General features: G+C 40.7%; 1 protein-coding gene and 1 pseudogene across 3 annotated transcripts in view; one reads left to right on the forward strand and one right to left on the reverse strand.

Annotated features, from left to right (window-relative positions):
* Nedd9 (neural precursor cell expressed, developmentally down-regulated 9) overlaps positions 1 to 18327 on the forward strand; it is a 176432-nt gene that overhangs the window by 149810 nt on the left and 8295 nt on the right. The gene's annotated exons all lie outside the window — the stretch shown is intronic.
* Positions 6242 to 6341, reverse strand: LOC141410525 (U6 spliceosomal RNA; annotated as a pseudogene).

Here is an 18327-nt window from a genome sequence, read left to right on the forward strand (position 1 = left end):
TATTGGTCTGGCAGAACAAAGAACCCACCAGAAGCAGAGGGAGAAAAAGCTGAGAAAAGTTCATGCCCACCAACTCATTGTAAGCTTTAAAGTTTGACTCATTTAAAATATAGAGATACCAGTGGATTTCGAAAGAAGTCATCCCCATAACCTTGAAATCATTCCTATGATAATACCTGAGGCAGGAGCTGAAAATAATGGAGCTTAAATATTTAGGAAGACATGAAGTTTAAATAATACAAGAAAGAGGTGGTATATTATTCAGTATTTCAACACTATAACTAAATACCCAAGGTAAGTAACTTTATAAAGAGGAAATGCTTATTAAGCTCAGAGTTTTGGTGGTTTTAGGCACGGCACTAGTTCTAGAAAAGACACAACTAGCTGTAGTCACATCATGGCTGAGCCACATATGTGTGGAAGACCTTACATTGCCAAAAAGGAAGTTAGGGAGAGACTAAGGTTCCACAGTCCCTTTTGGGGGCACTCCCCCAATGACCCATTGGGAGCCACCTCCTACCCTAGAGATCAGGCCTTGAATCACAATGGACCTTTAGGGATAGTCACATCACACTGGCAACCATTGCGGGTAGAGAGCTCTTTGACATCTGTTAAAATCCCAGATAACATAGAAATTTGAGAGAAATAGAGATGTGTTGATTTGGTGATGAATATTGAGCATCCAGTGTATTTTTGATGCTTGTGATACAGTAATGGATTAAAGAGTGAACAAAGCCTCATGATGCTTACACTGTAGTGAGGCAAACATGATAATGTCACATGGGTATATGCACTGTGAAGAAAACCATGTCGGTGACTTACAGAGGCAATGGCCAAAACCAAGATGGTGCTATCGTGTGCAACAGGAGGGAGCGGTTTTCTCCTCCATTTAGTAGCAAATTCCAGTAGGTTCTTCAAAGTTTGGTATTAAGAATGAAATAATTTAACACAACAAGAAAGTATCTCTGAATTACAAGAGAAAGGATGAAGTTAAATACTGGAAAGCACTTGTTGACTCTTAGAACACTAAATATAGGTGTGTCCCATTTCAAGTAAATTTAATAAGGTCTAAATTTATAAACCTGTATAAATTAGGGAATATCTACCTGCATAGTACTAAAATCTATTATTGAAAAAAAGTGGAAGGGGGAATTTCTTGTTGGATTCCTAAAAATAACAAAACCACAAATGCACTTTCTAGTCACCTCTTATACAAAAAGTATGTCTTAACAAAACACTTCTCAAGGACACATAATCTGAGTATACATCTCTGAGGAGGAATTCTTCAAGAAGTGGTGAAGAGCTTTCTGACCTGGATTCCCCAGGAGAGTAATCCTTGGCTAGAGGCAGTAGACTGAACCATAACCTCTCAAAGTCTTCCTTACCCCAGTGGTTTTAGATTCAAAGGGAGAGCCAACCCTGGCCTCTATCTCCAGAGGAGGAAAAGAACAGTTGAAAGGTGTAACTATAAATAAATAACTTCTCTCATTCTTAGTCTTGGTTGCATGTACCTTAAAAATAGCTCCCCCTCATCTGGTCCCAGGCAGACTGGGGAGGCCACAGCAGGAAATGCCTGGCTGAAAGGTGGTGGGTCCAAACTTTCATCACAGTTTATTTTGGCAGCAAGGTGACATGTTTTCCTTTTTAGACTCAACCTCTTCAGTTCCAAGTCTGAGCAGTCTGGAAGTTCAGACTTCTTCCCATTATACATGCTGTGACTGCACTGTGGCTTTTTGACGTGGTTCTCCTTCTTTCAGAGGGCCGAGCCTCTGCCTTCTGGTGCTAGGGGGCTGTGATGCTGAGGTGGCTTTTGGACACTCAAATTTCATGTGTCGTTTTGTGTTGTTAATTCTATACTCCATGGAGCATTCTGTGTTAGCAAAAGGCAGGAGCAAGCCAACTTCTGAAAAGGAGCTCTGCCAGCCCTTCCCAAGATGAAACAGAGCAGAAGCATGGGTGATGATGGCTGGAGCAAGAGCTGCAACAGTGAGGGTCTGAGGTGGTATCATGGCCGGGATGGGAAGGACAGGAGGGGTGGACCTGACCCCTTCCCTACCAAACAACAAGCACTCTCCATGACACCCTGACCTCCCCTTGGGAGTATGTTAGTGCCAGCCTCCACTTGCTGTCCCCTGGACCCAGCTCACACTTCAAAGGGAGTAAATTTGCTTCTTCCTTTCCTTTCAGCCTCCCTCCTTCTCTTCCTCCTCCTCTCTCTTTCTCCCTCTGTGTCTCTTCTTCTTTCTCCTCCTCCTCCTCCTTCTCTCTCTCTCTCTCACTTATACTCTCTTTCTAGCACTCTCTTTTTCTTCTTCTATCCCCTTTTACTTCCTCTCTCCTTTCCCTCTTTCCCTGTCTGCCCTCTATCTTTCCTCTATCCCTCCTTCTTTTCCGAGTGGGAATGGTTTAGCTGAGACGTGATTCTAACCTTGCAGGTAATAGCAAATGCTTCCTTCCTATCACGTTTCCAGTGGGTGGGAATCATGCCAGTGGCGTAAGCCAGGACCCTAAGAGATAATCTCACTGCAGAGAGGGATCAGATGTGTTTTTTTGTTTTGTTTTGTTTCTGTTTATGAGCTCTCATTCTATTTTACTTACTTGTTAAATTTGCTTATTTTCTCTCTTAACTTGTGATTTGTTCACTTTTGCATTTTCTCTTCTAATTTCCCATCTGTAAAATGTTGGTAAATATAGGACTAGATGTTCCTGGTAGTTTAAGTTATGGTCTTTAAACGTTTTTCAACAAGAAAATGAGGACGCAGTGGAATCTTGTTCTGAATCACTGAAGTATGGTTTGAAATTTTTAATGAGAGAGATAGGAAAGGTAAATACATGCAGATTTCCGGGGCTTTCCCCTCAGAGATTCTCATCCGGTAACTGTGCAGGGGCCCAGGAACCTACATTTCATCGAGCCCCTGCATATTTCTATGGGAGGTGGCACAGGATCACACTTTGAGAAACACTGCAAAGGCTAATGAAGGGGCTTGGATATGTTCCAATCTGATTGTGATTCGGGACTTTCCATAGTTCAAAATTCCCTCAGTGTTGCTGCAGAGTGTGGGCTTTAGAAGTTTTATCCATCATAGTTTCTTCTACCAATGAATCACTGAAGGAAAACAAAGACAGTGAATTCTGCCTTCTGTCACTTCAACTTTGCTCTCTGGGAAACTCCAGCCTCTGCCCACCCTCCTGCATCCCATGCATATTAACTGACATTCATTACTCATTAAATCAGCATTGACAGTGAGAAGTGATCCCATAATCCCTGCTTTGTCAAATAAGAAGACAGTGTGAGTTTTGTGGACAGAGCGTAGACTCTGGGTTCTGTTTCTTCAAGGCTTTGTATGCCTTGACAAGTTACTGACGCTCTCCCAGCTTTGGCTCGTTCATCCACAAAATGGGTATAACCATTTTTACCTCAAAGGGCAGTGAGGAAAACTAAATGGACCAATGTATTAAAAGCACTTGGCATAGGGCTTAACAGAGTGGGAGCTTTAAAAATGAGTCTCCCTCCCTTCTTTCCGTTCTCAGAGTTTACTTTGTACTGTACCCACCTTGTGTGTGTCTCTTACGACATACCAAATATACTTTATTGCTAACACCTACTGTGTGCCCTTTGAGCATGTGGCTCTCTCTATTTCTGCAAGAATTCTGAAGAGGGTGGAAAAGAACTCTCATAGTTATCTGTAGACCTTCTATACTGGCACCTTTACTTAATTTCATTGGTTTTTTTTTCCACTCTGGGTTTTATGTGCAGGGCTGTTTTATCCATTAGGCATTGTAGGCAGGACCTACAAGAATGTTTGAGAGCTGAATAAAAAGAACTTTTGGATCTAAAACATGAAACACAAAATCTTCATGCTAAAAATTAATGACTGTTTAGACCAATACCTAGGAAAGAGCATCACGTTGACATCAGTAATTATTATTCTTAGGGCTTATAACTATTCCATTACATTTGAAAGCAATTTGCAAGTTAGATTTTTCTCACTTGCAAAGATTTCTAAATATGCATTGTGATTGCCAAGAACTCATAGACAACTCTAAATTAAATGAGTTACTCATAGTCAAATCATTTGAAAAGCTGAATTATAAAGAAAAAAGTTTTCAATCTTTTAAAGGCAAAAATTCTACTTAATGTGGGAGTCCAGTTTAGATACAGACTACAAAAGCCCAAAAGCCAAAGGCTTATGAATGGCTGAAATAGTCTCATTTCTCTACTTCAAAACTCAGTAAAACTGCCACACTAGTGTACTCATTTTGTGCCTCATTTATTCAGGGAATTGTGTGGTTCTCTGATGATTCTTTGGGTCTGATGCTTTAATTTTAACTGGCGGGGGGGATTTGATTTGCTTTGCCTTCCTCTAAAGATTTTTTTGGAACTAGAGCATAAGCTCCATTAAGCCAGGGGACATGACTGCCCATTTACTGCAATAGGCAGTTTTGGTCATAGACCCAATATCAGTAATAGGCCCAGGGAACGAATGAACAAGGCAGAAGAAACAAACATTACAATAAAAGCTAAGCTTTAAGTTGATCACTGAAAGATGGTTGTGATCTGATCAACTACCCCCCACCATCCAGATCCAATCCCATGGTCCAGCTCGTAACCATGTGGTGTGACAGACCCGAGATTATGTGCAGTAGTTTCCTGCCAAAAGGGCCTTTGAGAATGTCACCACCCAGTGATCACAATAATCGATGCACAACAAATGCTAGAAAAGCAAAGTATGATTGATATAAAGTTGAGCTTGTCTGAGGGCCTAACTTTTATGTTTTTTGCCCAATACGGATAGATTAGTTAACTCTATTATAGTTATTGAAAGAGAAAGGTCTGGGTGTGATGACATCTATAATTCCAGCTAGCTGGGAGGTGGAGATAGCATCACAGTTCAAGGTCCAGTCTAGGAAAAAAAAAATGTTCATGAGACCCTATTTCAAAAACCAAACCAGGTGTGATGGCTTACTCCTGGGATTACAGAGCAGCTATAATCCCAGCTTCTCTGGAGGCAGAGGTAGGAGGATTGTAGTCTGAGGCTGGCCCAGGCAAAAGCACAAGACCCTATCTCAAAACAAACTAAAGCAAAAAGCTGGAGCCATGGCTCAAGTGGCAGAGCACCTGCCTAGCAAGCTGTGCCTAGCTAGGCCCTGAGTTCAAACCCAGTACCATCAAAGAAAGAAAGAACATACTGAATCTCAGAGCTTGCTTTGCATGTACTGTAATCTACCTAGAATGCCTTACCACATCTATTCTACCTTTGAACTCTTATTCATCCTCTAAAACCCACTGAAAAATCTCCTCTGTGAAGTTTTCCCTCAGAAATCCAGCAGTTTCTTCCTTCTCTCTGGTCTCATACTATGTTGCATACTTCACTAACATCTAGGGAGCTCATGGCCCATTAAAAAAAAAATGTAACCGCTTTCTAGTGCAATATATATGATGACCTAGGCTGGGACGAGTGCTGATTGGAGAAGACACTAAGGAAACTCAATTAATATTAAGATTTACCAAAACCCCATGGCATCATCTTTAAGGAGCATTTCCTACCTTCCAAAATAGGACACAGCCAAAAGTTGACAGGAAATGATTCAAAGGTTTTTAGCAGGTCTTCCAGGCTCATTCCTGAAAGGTAATATAAGAACCAGAAATACATTAACTACCATATCTGTACCTTCTTAGACACTGAGTCATCACAGATCACACACAGGCATACACACGTACACACATAAACACCCATAACTGTTGGCTAAGTAACCAGGGACTTCCCTTATTGGAATTTGAGACATTGTGAAATCTGGTTACCAAGTTACCAGCTCAGATACCAGCCAACTAACTGCTATATATATATTAAGCAATATGACTTGTCTACTAACAAGTAAAAAATAGATTTAGAGGAAATGAAAGCTCCCAGAGAAGATAAACTCTGACTTCATCTCACTTTCTTTTGTTCCCTTTTGTCATCTTCTTTCTTCTTCTTCTTCTTCTCCTTCTCCTTTCTCCTTCTCTCTTTTTCTTCTCCTCCTTCTCCTCCTCCTTCTTCTTCTTCTCTCCCTCCTTCACACACACACACACACATGCACACACATATACACATGTAACTTAAAAATACTTTCAGGGCAGGGAACACCACCAGCTTCTCCACATATAAACTCAACAAGTACAGCTATGCTCCAGAATGCTGCATTTCTATATAAAGATAACCCTCATTTATTTACATGTTTGTTTGATTGTTTATTTATTTATTTAATGGACTGCTTCACAAATTTGCTTGTCATCCTTGCACAGGGGCTACACTAATCTCTGTATCTTTCCAATTTTAGTATTATGCTGCAATGAGCACAATAATCCTAATTTAAATAATTTATTCCTCAAAATGTAGCTTGTGGGACTATGTGGAGAACTGAAATTTCATCTACAACTGTGCCCCTGAAGAATCAAAATGCACCTTAAATGTTACACAGAACCAGAAGTCCTTAAGCATTGAAGGGCAGGACGTCATGAGCTCAACTCTTCCCAGTTGAGTCCCCCACGTCAGTGGAATGAGCAAACCCTAACACCTCCTTAAAAATGAACAAAGGTCCTTTTAGTTTGAGGTCAATGCCAAAGCTTTAAACTCAGCTGCACTTTGTCATAAAGCTCATAGATAACGAATATTTCTTAAGAGCACATTAGTAACTCTTATAAACCCCACAGCAAGGCAAACACAAGCTAATCTTTCCAGTGATTTCATGATATGTAACTAAGCTTACCGCAGTGAGTAGGTGAGATCCTGTGTGCAGTGTGATGTTTGACTAAGTGGATAAGGCTCTATTTGTGAGGGAGAAAAAAGCAAAAATTTGCTTATTTTATTTATGATAAAATGGATACAATATTGGTTGAATGCATCTGAGTACATGTTACAAAATGCAGAGTTAGAGAATGTCAGAAATCAAAGCACTTGGTAATAGTCACACTCTAAACCTAGTTGTCAACCTAGTGGTCAACACCTGGAGAGGTATGTCATGCCTGCGTAACGCCTATATAAGGAGTACAGGTGTGATGCACATAGCATAAGTATTCTTTCTCAAAAGTCAGATGTTACTGCAGTCACATCTGGAGAGACCTATAATATTTGGTTTTCTTGTTTGTTGAAATAGTTTTTGTTTTCAAATTAACTAGCCATTTACTGTGTAGCTGTTAAGTCAGTAGTGTTAAGTTATTCACTGTTTCCATCTTTTTCTGCAAGATGGCTTCAAAACTAGACTATAGGAGTGACCTTAAAATGTCTCTGAGTCTTTGCTCCACATTAGGGACATTATGAACAGGGTATCATCTGATCTCCTCAGTAGCTTGGGAGGGGTGCATTAGAGCCTTCCCTTGACATAGGAGAGTCTGAGCTCTGAGACATAAGTCAGCCTGCAGAGTTAACTTGCTGCCTCTAGCAAGAGACAGCATTGATATTTGAGCCACGTCTGTCTGACTCCAACACTAATGATTTCTACATCCCAGCTAAAGGTTGATGTTGCCAAGCCCTAAAATAAGGGCTCATTTAGACACTTCTTAGCAATTCCAGCTCACCAGAATCTTGGGTGCCAAAAAGCATCCTGTTGGCCAGGAAGAATTAAAGTTGCTGCTGAAGGCTGCCACTTTAGATCCAAGGAGGAGCAAAAATGCTGAGGGAACCTGGCTTAAGAAATGTGGACGCTCCTGCCACCCAGCTGAAGCGGTCATTTTCAGAGCATGCTAATCCAAAAGTCCCCAGCAGATAAGTTAAGAGAAGTCGAGACTGAAAATGTTGTTGTGTTCCCTTTCTCTGCCATATGGAAATTCTACCTTCTCAAAGAGACTTCAGATTATTCCAAATAGGTAACTTTGTTTAATGGGATGTAGTTGAATCCTGAGAAGGGGAACCCCAAAAAACATAAGATGCCCAGTTTTCAAATTGTGCTTCTTATATATGGCAGTAGCTTTTTTTGCGAGAATTTCCTTGTGAATTTCTAGTAATGTGCAATGTGTGTGACTCATGTAGGCAATAGGGCATTGAAAAAACAACAGTGGGCAGCTGGACCCCTAACCCAAGTTCCTGTTCCATTCTTTGTCACTAACAGACTGAGTAACCTCCCTGCACTTTATTTCCCTGCACTGTGTGTGAAATAGTGAGACTAGATTCTCTCTAGTAATCCTTGATAAAATTTTATGATCCAGACATCCTATCTGATTCTTTCCCAGAATCACTTGAAAAGTTTCATAAAATGACCTGACTTCAAATGTCTTTAATATTTATTTATTTATTCATTCATTGACAATACAGGGGCTTGAACTTGGGTCTCCACGTTGAGCCACTCCACCAGCCCTATTTTTGTGAAGGGTTTTTCAAGATAGGGTCTCCCAAACTTTTTGCCCAGGCTGGCTTCGAGCCATTATCCTCCTTATCTCTGCTTCCTGAGTAGCTAGGATTAAATGTGTGAGCCACCAGCACCCAGCCTCAAGAGTCTTTAAAAAAAAATTTTTTTTTCAACTTGACCCCTACATTTTGGCAAAGTCCTTCCTATCTTTTCTTTAGGTTCCAGTCCACCTTCCCACTCAGAACCACAGTGTCCTTTAGAAGACAGAACCATGCCAAAAAGATGGCAAGACCTGGCAGGGAAACAAGGAGGCAGGGGTTGGGATGTGCCAAGTCAGAGAGAGAATCAGCTTTTGACAGACCCAGGGCCAAGACCCAAGAAAACTTCCAGAGTTCATCGAGAACACTCCTCTCTGCCCCATCATCAAAAGCTAAGAAAGCACTTCATCCTGAAACCCAGTTTTATGTCATTTTCCCCATTTACTCCTTTGGGACTTGACAGAGGCCCTTTGTGGATCTGCTGTCTCTAAACACAACAGCTACCTTGAGAGCTGGCACCGAGTTCTGCCACACGAGCCGTTTATTCCATCAGCCATTGTATCTTTTTTCCCTACTAAACTGTGCTCACGTTTAGGAGAAAACAATACCAATAGGCATTTGGATCCTCGAATTCTCATTCTGTACCTCCTTTCCATAGTCACATCCCCCTTAGTGCAGTCTACAGACATCTTTCTAAAATCCATTTCAAAATCTAGACTTAGTGCTCAGTGCCCTGCTGAATTTATTTAGATATCAAAAGGGCCCAAATGTGCCTTTATAGTTTTTATTCAAAAGAACATTTCAGTCCATTGGGATACAAATAATGGCTCTCTGCACCCAACTGTCACAGGCTGTATTCAGCTTTGTCCCGAGAAAGACCTCAACCACTTGAGGAACCCAGACGTCATTTCCCATCATGCTCTTTCATGCTAAATGCTCCTCGCTGCTCTTTGGCACTAGGTCATCCATAACTAAATATTGCTTTAGTACTCACTGCACAAAATGCTTCCTGAAGCAGCAGGGGACCAGTGCGAGGGCTGAACGGTCAGGGCACCATTTCCACTAAGTGCTTTGCTACACAATGCTGGGTCAAATAAAAGTGACCCAAGAGCCCTGTTCCACTTCTGAGTTTTCACATGAGACTTCTTCCTTGTTTGTAGAAAGAGGCTAACTGTGATTTAGATGGGGCCAAAGAAAGGCTTAGCTGTAGCATAAAATTAGGCATCAAAATATCTTTGAAAGAAAGTTAATCACTTTCCAGAAAAAGAAGTTATAAGAATCTTCATGAGCTCAAAAGAACCATTGGGAAGGGTTAACCCCGGACATGGCTAGAGAGGGTGTATTTCTAAGGCCAGACTCAGTTTTCATTATATTGTTGCTATGTGAGTAAATAAATGAGCTCACTGCTACACCCAAGCTGGGCAGAGAGAATTTATAGAGAATTAATAAATCCAGGGCAGGCAACATGTGGTTTTTTCCTGTGCTTGTAGAAAAGCAAGTCGTATTCTTGGATTTTAAACAGACAAACTCTGTAACTTTGCACTTTCTGAAAACTGGACCTCAGTCCTAGTGTGCAGACAATGATGATGGTGATGTTTCTTTTTCTAGGGCTTTTTCTAAAAGGGAAGGGGTCAGATAGTTCACCTATGACAAAGAAGTTCTTACAAAATCTAGTAAGTGCTGTGGTGGCTCTATTAATGCTTTTTAAGGGTATGTAAGTGAAATAAGTCCTTTCTACTAAGCAGTTTTAGAAATCTAAATATTCTTGTTAATGCATGAAATCCAAAGAGAGATAGTATAAATAAATCAAAGAACTGGGAGGGATTGCAGAAAGCCAGGAAGCAGTCTAATTATATTTTCCACGTATGCCAAAGAAACAGCAAATAGATGGCTACTAGTCAGGGAAACACTTTCAAAATCAGATGACCTCAGATTCAATTAATGGCAAAGTTCTAAATGTATAGGTAATCATTATTGTACAGTGGCACTTTTTAAGTCCTCATCAATTACCCATCATACATCCTCAAACCACCTGGGTTGCCTAGTTCCTGTGACGGCCTTAGGTCAGAACACCTGAGGCTGGTTATACACACTTCTCTGTCCCAACCATGTGTCAGCTCGGCTGGTCAGTAATCCGGGCATTATCCAAATATCAGAGGCAAAAATTGCATGATGGGGGCCATTCCTAATGCTGCTTCGTCCTGCAGAGATTTAGATGCAGAGAATCATGGGACATAGAAATTAGCTACAAAATCAGAATAGGTACAAAAGTTATGGCTAGAACTTTCCTAATTTCTGTGTCCTATGATTCACTTGGAAGAAAATCCTACCAAAGGATTCTTTATCATTTTCATTTTTGTTAAGATTATAGAAAAATGTGTTTTATGACTTTAATTTTTGGTATATACAGAGATAGAGAAAAACTATGAAAAATACTAAAGCACTTGAGCATGACCAGTGCTGTTTTTAGTTTCTTGTGCCCCTCCCTTCCCATCTCTGTGCCTTCATCTACTCCACCCAACTCTTTCTTTTAAAAGCATATTTCTTTGTTATGGTTCTCTTTTATTGATGGACAAGTAGTGGGTGTTTCTTAGAAATGGCCAGTTTTTATTGAAATATTTCTGAAAGAAAATTTAATCAACAAATATAAAAGACATTTCTGTTCCCTCTTAAAATATGTTATTTTTTAAATAATCAAATTAATAAATGTTCATATTTATGAAATAAAGTATAATATTCCAACATCTGTATACAATGGGTATTGATCAGATCAGGGTAACTGACCTACTCATCAGCTCAAACATTTATCATTTCTTTACTTTGAGAACATTTGAATTCCTCTCTACTAGCTACTTTGAAATATACAATTAATTCTTGTCATCCATAGCTACCCTGCTGTGCTGTAGGACATTAGAAATTATTGTTCTTGTCCAACTACACTTCTGTACCCATTAACCAGTCCCTCTCTACTCCCCTTCCCTCCCCAGGTTCTAGTAACCACTCTACTACTCACTACTATGAGATCAACATTTTTAGCTTCCATTGCCTTCTTCAGGCTTACGACCGCTGACAGCAGGTAGAAGGAGGGAAGGAGTCAAAATAGAGTGTTGGAGGAGAGAGTTGAGATAAGTAGGAGAGCCATTGCCTTAGAACGAAGAACAACGAAACACGGCAGGACTCGAAGATGCCTGGAGGTGAACAGAATTTGCTTTCATGAATGGTTGAAGGCTTCTTGCTTCCCTCCATTGATCTAGCAGCATGCAGCAGAGAAGCTGAGTTTTTCTAACCCTGTGTTCTCTGCTGCTGGTGTGTTTCCCCAATCCTAGAAACCTAGCCAGCTCTGTATTAAAGGTGAGGTGAATGCCCAGGTAGACTTACTGAGAACTGACACACATGACATAGTATGAAAAGAAATTGTTAGGAAAAATGCTTTGCTTCAACACCTTCCAGAGAGATGGGTATATGCTCTACTTCTTGGTGGTATCTCTTGATAAATGCAATGTGTGGTCTTCTACTGAAGGGAATTTTAAGTCTCCTGAGCTGGGAGCCTCCCCTTCTTTCTCTAGGTAATTGTACTTATTACTAAGACTTATGAAAGTGTATTTTCCCTGGGCGTTTCCATTGGAGTATCTTGACCTGCAATAGTAACTGTGATAATGGCAATGTTGGTATGACCAGCAAAAATAATAAGCCAAGTAAATCTACTGATGGTTATCAGGGACCAAAGTCTGCCGTCATTTATTGCTTTGGTTTGAAATTCCTAGTGTCTCTGCCTCTTAGACCTCATTTTCACCACTTTAGGCATTTGTGAAGATGAATTTCATTCTACCTGACTTAAATCTGAGAATGATTACATTTTATTTTCTCCCATGGTTTAATCATGAAACATGTTGAAAACAAACAACCTTGAGATTTGTGATTACTAAGATATAGATTACATCCTTATCAGAAAACAAGCAAGAATTGATGATTTGTTCTGCTCCTATTATCTTTTCTCCCACATTCCTGGTTGTCTTTGATTGTGTGTTGGACATTGTTATTTTTAAAGACTTTGAAGAAATAATTTGAAGCCTATAAAGATGCTCTCTACCTACAAAGAGGATTTTGTCTCCTTCTGCCAGCCTAATAGGCACACACAAATCTAGTTTCATGTTGTTAGATGTTTTGGACAATGCTGATAACTTAAAGTCTGGCCACAGCCTGTGTAAGGGTGGGTTTAATTCCCTTGTTTCTGGATGCCGTTCTTAGGGTTCCAACCCAAAGTGGTATCTGGTTTATAAGGGTTATTCCTGTGTTGATCCTTAAAGTCCAGTGTTCTCCCATCCCCAAAGAAGCTGTGAAAAATACAATATAGCCTCTCAGATACCTATTTCACATCAGCAAATGCTCCTAAGGAAAAAGTAGCCTCACCTCTATGAATTCCTTCTCTTTCAAATTTTGGCCTATTAATTCTTTACTATCTTTTAACTCTGATGCTATTATAAAGATCTTCCTATCTTCATCTTTTTTAGTTGTCTTCAGCAGGATGGTTAATCTGGATTGCCTAGTTCATGATTTGTGGAAGTCAAAGTTCAAAGGTAAAATCTACATAGTCTAGGTGACAATTACAATAACTATTGCTGAGGCTTAAGGATTTACTCTATGCCAGAAACTTTACATTCATGAACTTATTTTTCACAGTCACAATAGCCTAGGATATAAGTATTTCTGGTTCCATTTTACTGATAAGAAAATAGGGTTAGAATGAATAAGTACTGTAGTCATGTTCTCATAGCTACTAAATGCTAGTAATGCTAGTAGAGCAGGGACTCTGATCTAGCTCTGCCTGAGCCCAGCTTATGTCATCAATCACTCCCCTCCTCAGACCTAATTCTTCCAGTGAGCCCAATGGAGCCATGGCCTTCGGTACACAGCTTCTCTTGACACAAGATTATCATATGTTCCTGGAACTAATGCCAGCATAACACTGATCCCTTTATATTGTGTTTTATTTCTGATGTCAAGGTAGAAAGCAGGGCTTGCTTTGGTTTCTTTTTCCCAAAACTCCCCCCATCTGCCTCTGGCTTGTGGCTGGAAAGAATCCAGGTGTCATGTCACATGCAAACCCAACAATTTCAAAGGGGGCTATCTAGAAGCCCTCAACCTTCCAGATGGTTTAGCCAAACTGCTGGTGGGTTTCCTCCATGATCTCTGCTCTCTCATCCATATCTAACATTCACTCTGCTTTCTGGGTTCCCTCACTTGCCTATGTCACTCCTTATGTCTGATAAGACAGAATTCTGCATCATGTCCCATGAATCCCACTCAACTCAGAGCTTACCTATTTGGAAACTCAGTTTATTCTACATAGGCAGAAATTGTTTAGTATCCTCTCTAGGTCCACACCCTCTTGCTTAAGACCTACTATATTCAAGGCCCAGTGGTAAGCCCTGCTATTTGTGACTAATGAATAAGAAATGGTCTCTGATTCTGCAATGCTAAGAGAAGAGACGAGATACACTGCAACAAGACAAATCACAAGTGTTGAGCATCATTAGAGATGTGTGGATAGCATCCTCAGGAAATTACAAGGAAGGAGATCATTCATCTGTCTGGGAGAGGTTTCTTGGGAGAGACATTGGCCTTGAAAATGGAGTAAACTCTGAATATGAAAAAAGAACAAAGAGCATCGTAGACAAAGATTCAGCATAAATGAAGGTGCAGAGGTGAGGGAGATCATGCAGGACATTAAGACAAACAGAGTAGTTCAGTCTTGCCAGGGATGGAATTGGGAAGAGCTTGGGGCCCCAGCCCTTACAGCAGTCAAGGTCCTAAAGAAGGAGGGAAAAAAACACACAGGTGAAGGTCGAGGTGAAGACTGGCAACCTGGAGGCTAGAGATGTGTTTAATTTGGCCAAGACACTTTTAAAATTTTGAGCCAATTTTTGAAAACCAGGAGATTTCACATAAAAATCCAGATTTCTGGTTTCCCCTGACAATTTGAAAGATCTGACAACACAGGGAGCATTTCTTTTGGATAGCAGATGTCTGAAGCAGAGGCATGGCTACCTTCTCAGTGGGATGCAAGTTGTCTCCTCAGTATGAAAGCTTGGCTGTTTCTCCCCCACACATGCACACCTCATTAGCTTGTCCTCACAAGCATCTGCTGCAAGTACAAGTCCAGGCAAACTCAACCTGGAAACATCCATGAAGAGCCCCAAGGGCCTCTCTTCCAACCCCCTGACTCTCCCAGGTGTTGGTTTTCAGTCCACCCCAGCCTTGTTGCTATCTACAGACTCTCTTCTTTAAATTTCAGTGTGCACAGTACTCAAAATTTTAGATCATGAAAGTAATCATCCTCTGAAGTCTTGGGAGATTGGTTCCAGGACCCCAAGGATACCAAAATCCATGGATGCTCAGGTTCCTTCTGTAAAAGGACATAGTGTTTGCTACACACATTCTCCCGTAGACTTTAAGTCACTCTAAATAACTTATAATACCTGATGTTATGTAAATGCTAGCTAAATAGTTGTTAGACTGCATTATTTGGGGGAATAATGACAAGGAAAACAAGCCTACACATGTTTAGTACAGATGTAATTTTTTTCATATATTTTCCATCTAAGGTTGGTTGAATCCATGAGTTCAGGACCTAAACATACGAAGGACCAAGTGTATCAGAAACACCTCCAAAAACAGCCCACATGGCCAGGGAGCCTCAGATCACCATCAGTGTGATGTAGGGCACAGTAGGGTTGCTTTCTGCTTCTTATGTGAACAGATTTGTTAGAAAACTAACATACCCCCAGTATTTGGTCTTTTAAGCCTATGCTGCCAGGACCCAGCCTTGGAAGATTTATTCAATGGACTCTTACTTTTCTAAATGCTTAGCCAGTGCACACCCTGGGCATGTATGGGAATACCACACTGAATGAACCCCATCAGTATGTGTAGTTCATATGAGTTAGTAAAAAAGTTAAAGAGGAAAGCAAATAAATTGAATAAATGAATGAATGCAAGAGAACTCAGAATCTGCCCTTCTTCTCTGCTTTGTAGCTCTTCTCAAAATCTCAGCATTGGAACTTTCTTGTTAGTTGACAAGAATGGCAGACTAATTACTAATATCTGAGTAAACTTGGATTCCTCATGGAGCAGGGACAGAAAATCCACGTCTAAAAGTGCAAATCCTCTGCAGGGCAAGCAGGAGAGCACTTGCAGTAGCATTTGGCCTTAGGGCCCCAGCAGATCTCCCAATTTAGCCCCTTGGGTAACACTAATGAATTAAGAGGTCAGTTTGGTAATTCCTGAGGCTAAGCCCTTGTAACTATAAATAAATACGTAGAATGAAAAGAATGCAGAAAAGAAAAACAAATGGATAGAAAAAGGAAATGAAAAACCTGACTTGATTTCATTGAGAAAATTAGTTTAAAAATGCCCTTTCCATAGCAATTCCCTTAATGCCTCATCAAACAAACGTCCAGAAGAACTCTTCTATCCTTGAGGTCCCCTTAGCCAGATCTTGTTGTGCCTATTGGGCTGAGATCAGTGGGTCTAAGACCTAGGGTGAGGAGAAAGAGTTAGAAAGGTTTTTGTGTGTTCCTGTCAAGCAGGAGGAAAGAGTAGAGCCTTAATGAACCACAGAACTGGAGACTAGGGACAACTCGGTCAGCACTTTCCTCTGAGAAGAGAACGTGAAAGTGATCCAAGCCATAGGTCTAGGTGGACAGTGTCCAAAAGGAGACTTCCAGCACCCAAACATTCTGAGATAACAGCATGGATCACTAAGTGTCCTGGATGTGTCCAAACAGATGCAAAATGCTGGTCCCACTTAAATGTCATTTATGGACCCATGTGAATTAGATTGTACCATCAGGAATGCTGGAACTGGGGGAGCTTGTGTTTTGTTGGCTTTTTCCCCTCTGTGGTTTTCACCATCTGTTTCTTTAACTGAATAAACAGGGAAAATGACTGGTTTGGAATGCAAAGTTTTTAAAAACCAGATGACCACAGGAATCCTCTAAATGAGAAAGAGAGAGCAAGTTGGGGTTCTGTGACATTTGTCAGGAAGTGAAATGTTAAATACTGAGAAGCATGAATGCCCTCTGCCAGGGATGGACCAGAAAGGCAAGGAATAGCTTTGTCTGTGACCCTTTCTGAGGATCATGCCTTCTTTATTTGTCCCCTAGTCCCATTTTCAGACAACAGCATCACTCTTGCTACCTCCCGGCCCCAGTTACACTGGACTTCAGCATAACGGGCTTTGGTCCTCCACTAGCATTATTCCTAAATTGGCAGCATTGCATAGAATCCACTCTTAGGAACTTTTAGACAGAACAAAAGCTGCATTATGAGCAGGTTCTCTTATAAAGCCAAAATAAAGAGCTATAAATCGAGGCACTGATGAGATAGACTACAAGAAGTTCTTCATTTCTCTCCTGGACAAGAGCAAGTGCAAAAGAAAAAAAGTCCACACAGGCACTGGGAACACAGGGTGTTTTGCTTTAACAAAGGATGCCTGCTTAAAAAAAGGACGATTTGCTGTGCACAATACAGTGGTCACTCTATCAAATGGTTCTGATGCTCTGTCCCAAGAAACCTTAAAGCAATAGGTTCCTTTCTAAAACCCCAGACAGAGGAGGGACTTGGTGTTGGTGCTGACTGCATACTAATCTCTATTACCTTCATTGCAAGAAATAATCAGTTGTAAGCACCAGAGATTTTTAAATAAAATTGAACTCAAGCGTTTTGGAACCCCTAGGGAGAGGGGCATTAGCACCTTTGGCTGTGTTCCACTCATTTCAGCAGAAGATGCACATGGAGCATTTTTCTTATAGTTCTGGAGGCCGTCTGTCACCATTCTCCACATCAGAGAAGGATAAAGATGAGGCTTCTCAGGGAGCAATCAACTCTTCCTAATTTCTACTGTGTGTTCTCAGAGACATTGTCGACAGTGCTTGAAGGGAACACTGTAGATGATTTTGGGGGGGATGATAGGAAAAAATGAGACCTTGGCAATTTAGAAGCCCTGGGAAGATAAAATATATTTCAAAATGAAATAAGTTCTAATAGTGTCTCTCCTCATGCATAGAACACCAGGGCAGCATATAGATATGAACCTAGGAGCCCGCCAAATCAGATTCATTTCACTGGCATTGGTTCCAGGTGTCAGGGTTGTGGTGAGTACACTTGACTTCTGACATCCCTGGGATGCAGGACCTGTCAGGGATGTTTGGTTCCCTGATGGAAATGAGAAAATGATTTGAGATCAGAGGTCAGGAGACCTGAACTCTGCTCCTGGTGGCTTTCTGCACAGCTACAGTTGAGGATTCAACCAACTACAGATCAAACACATTTAGGAAAAACTGCATCTGTTCTGACCATGGTCAGGCTTTTTCTTTCTTGTCATCATTCCCCAGACAATACTCTGTAACATCCATTGGCATAGCATTTACATTGTAATCTAAAGATGATTTGACATATATCAAATAATGTATGTAGGTTATACGCAAATGCTACTCCATTTTCTGTAAGGGACTTGAGGATTTATGGAGTTTGGTATCTGCAAGGGATCTTGGAACCAATACCCTAAGATACTGAGGGGCAACTGTATTTCATTTGTTTCATAAGTTCAACTGAGAGCTCCCAGAAACTTATGAGGTCAGCATTGTTCAGCATTGGCTTTCTGAAAGTATTTTAGTGACCCATGGAATTTCAATTATAATCACAAATAATAATATCAGATGAAGAGGCACACTGGGGAAGGCATGAGAGGAATTTTAAGTACCCAAACTATTTGTATTATGTACTTTACAAAAGTTTCAGAACCTTAAAAAAATGTCAGTATGCTGTGCCTTTGGCTGCTTCAAAGGACTCATCTAGGACTTTCATAATTTAAGCACAAGTCTTCCTTAAAGCATGTTTGGGGAATTGAGACTCTCTATCCGATAAACTTTGAGATGATTTTGTTATGAGAAAAGATCATAGA

This window comes from Castor canadensis, chromosome 8 (genome assembly GCF_047511655.1).
Source record: "Castor canadensis chromosome 8, mCasCan1.hap1v2, whole genome shotgun sequence".
Lineage (NCBI taxonomy): Eukaryota > Metazoa > Chordata > Mammalia > Rodentia > Castoridae > Castor > Castor canadensis.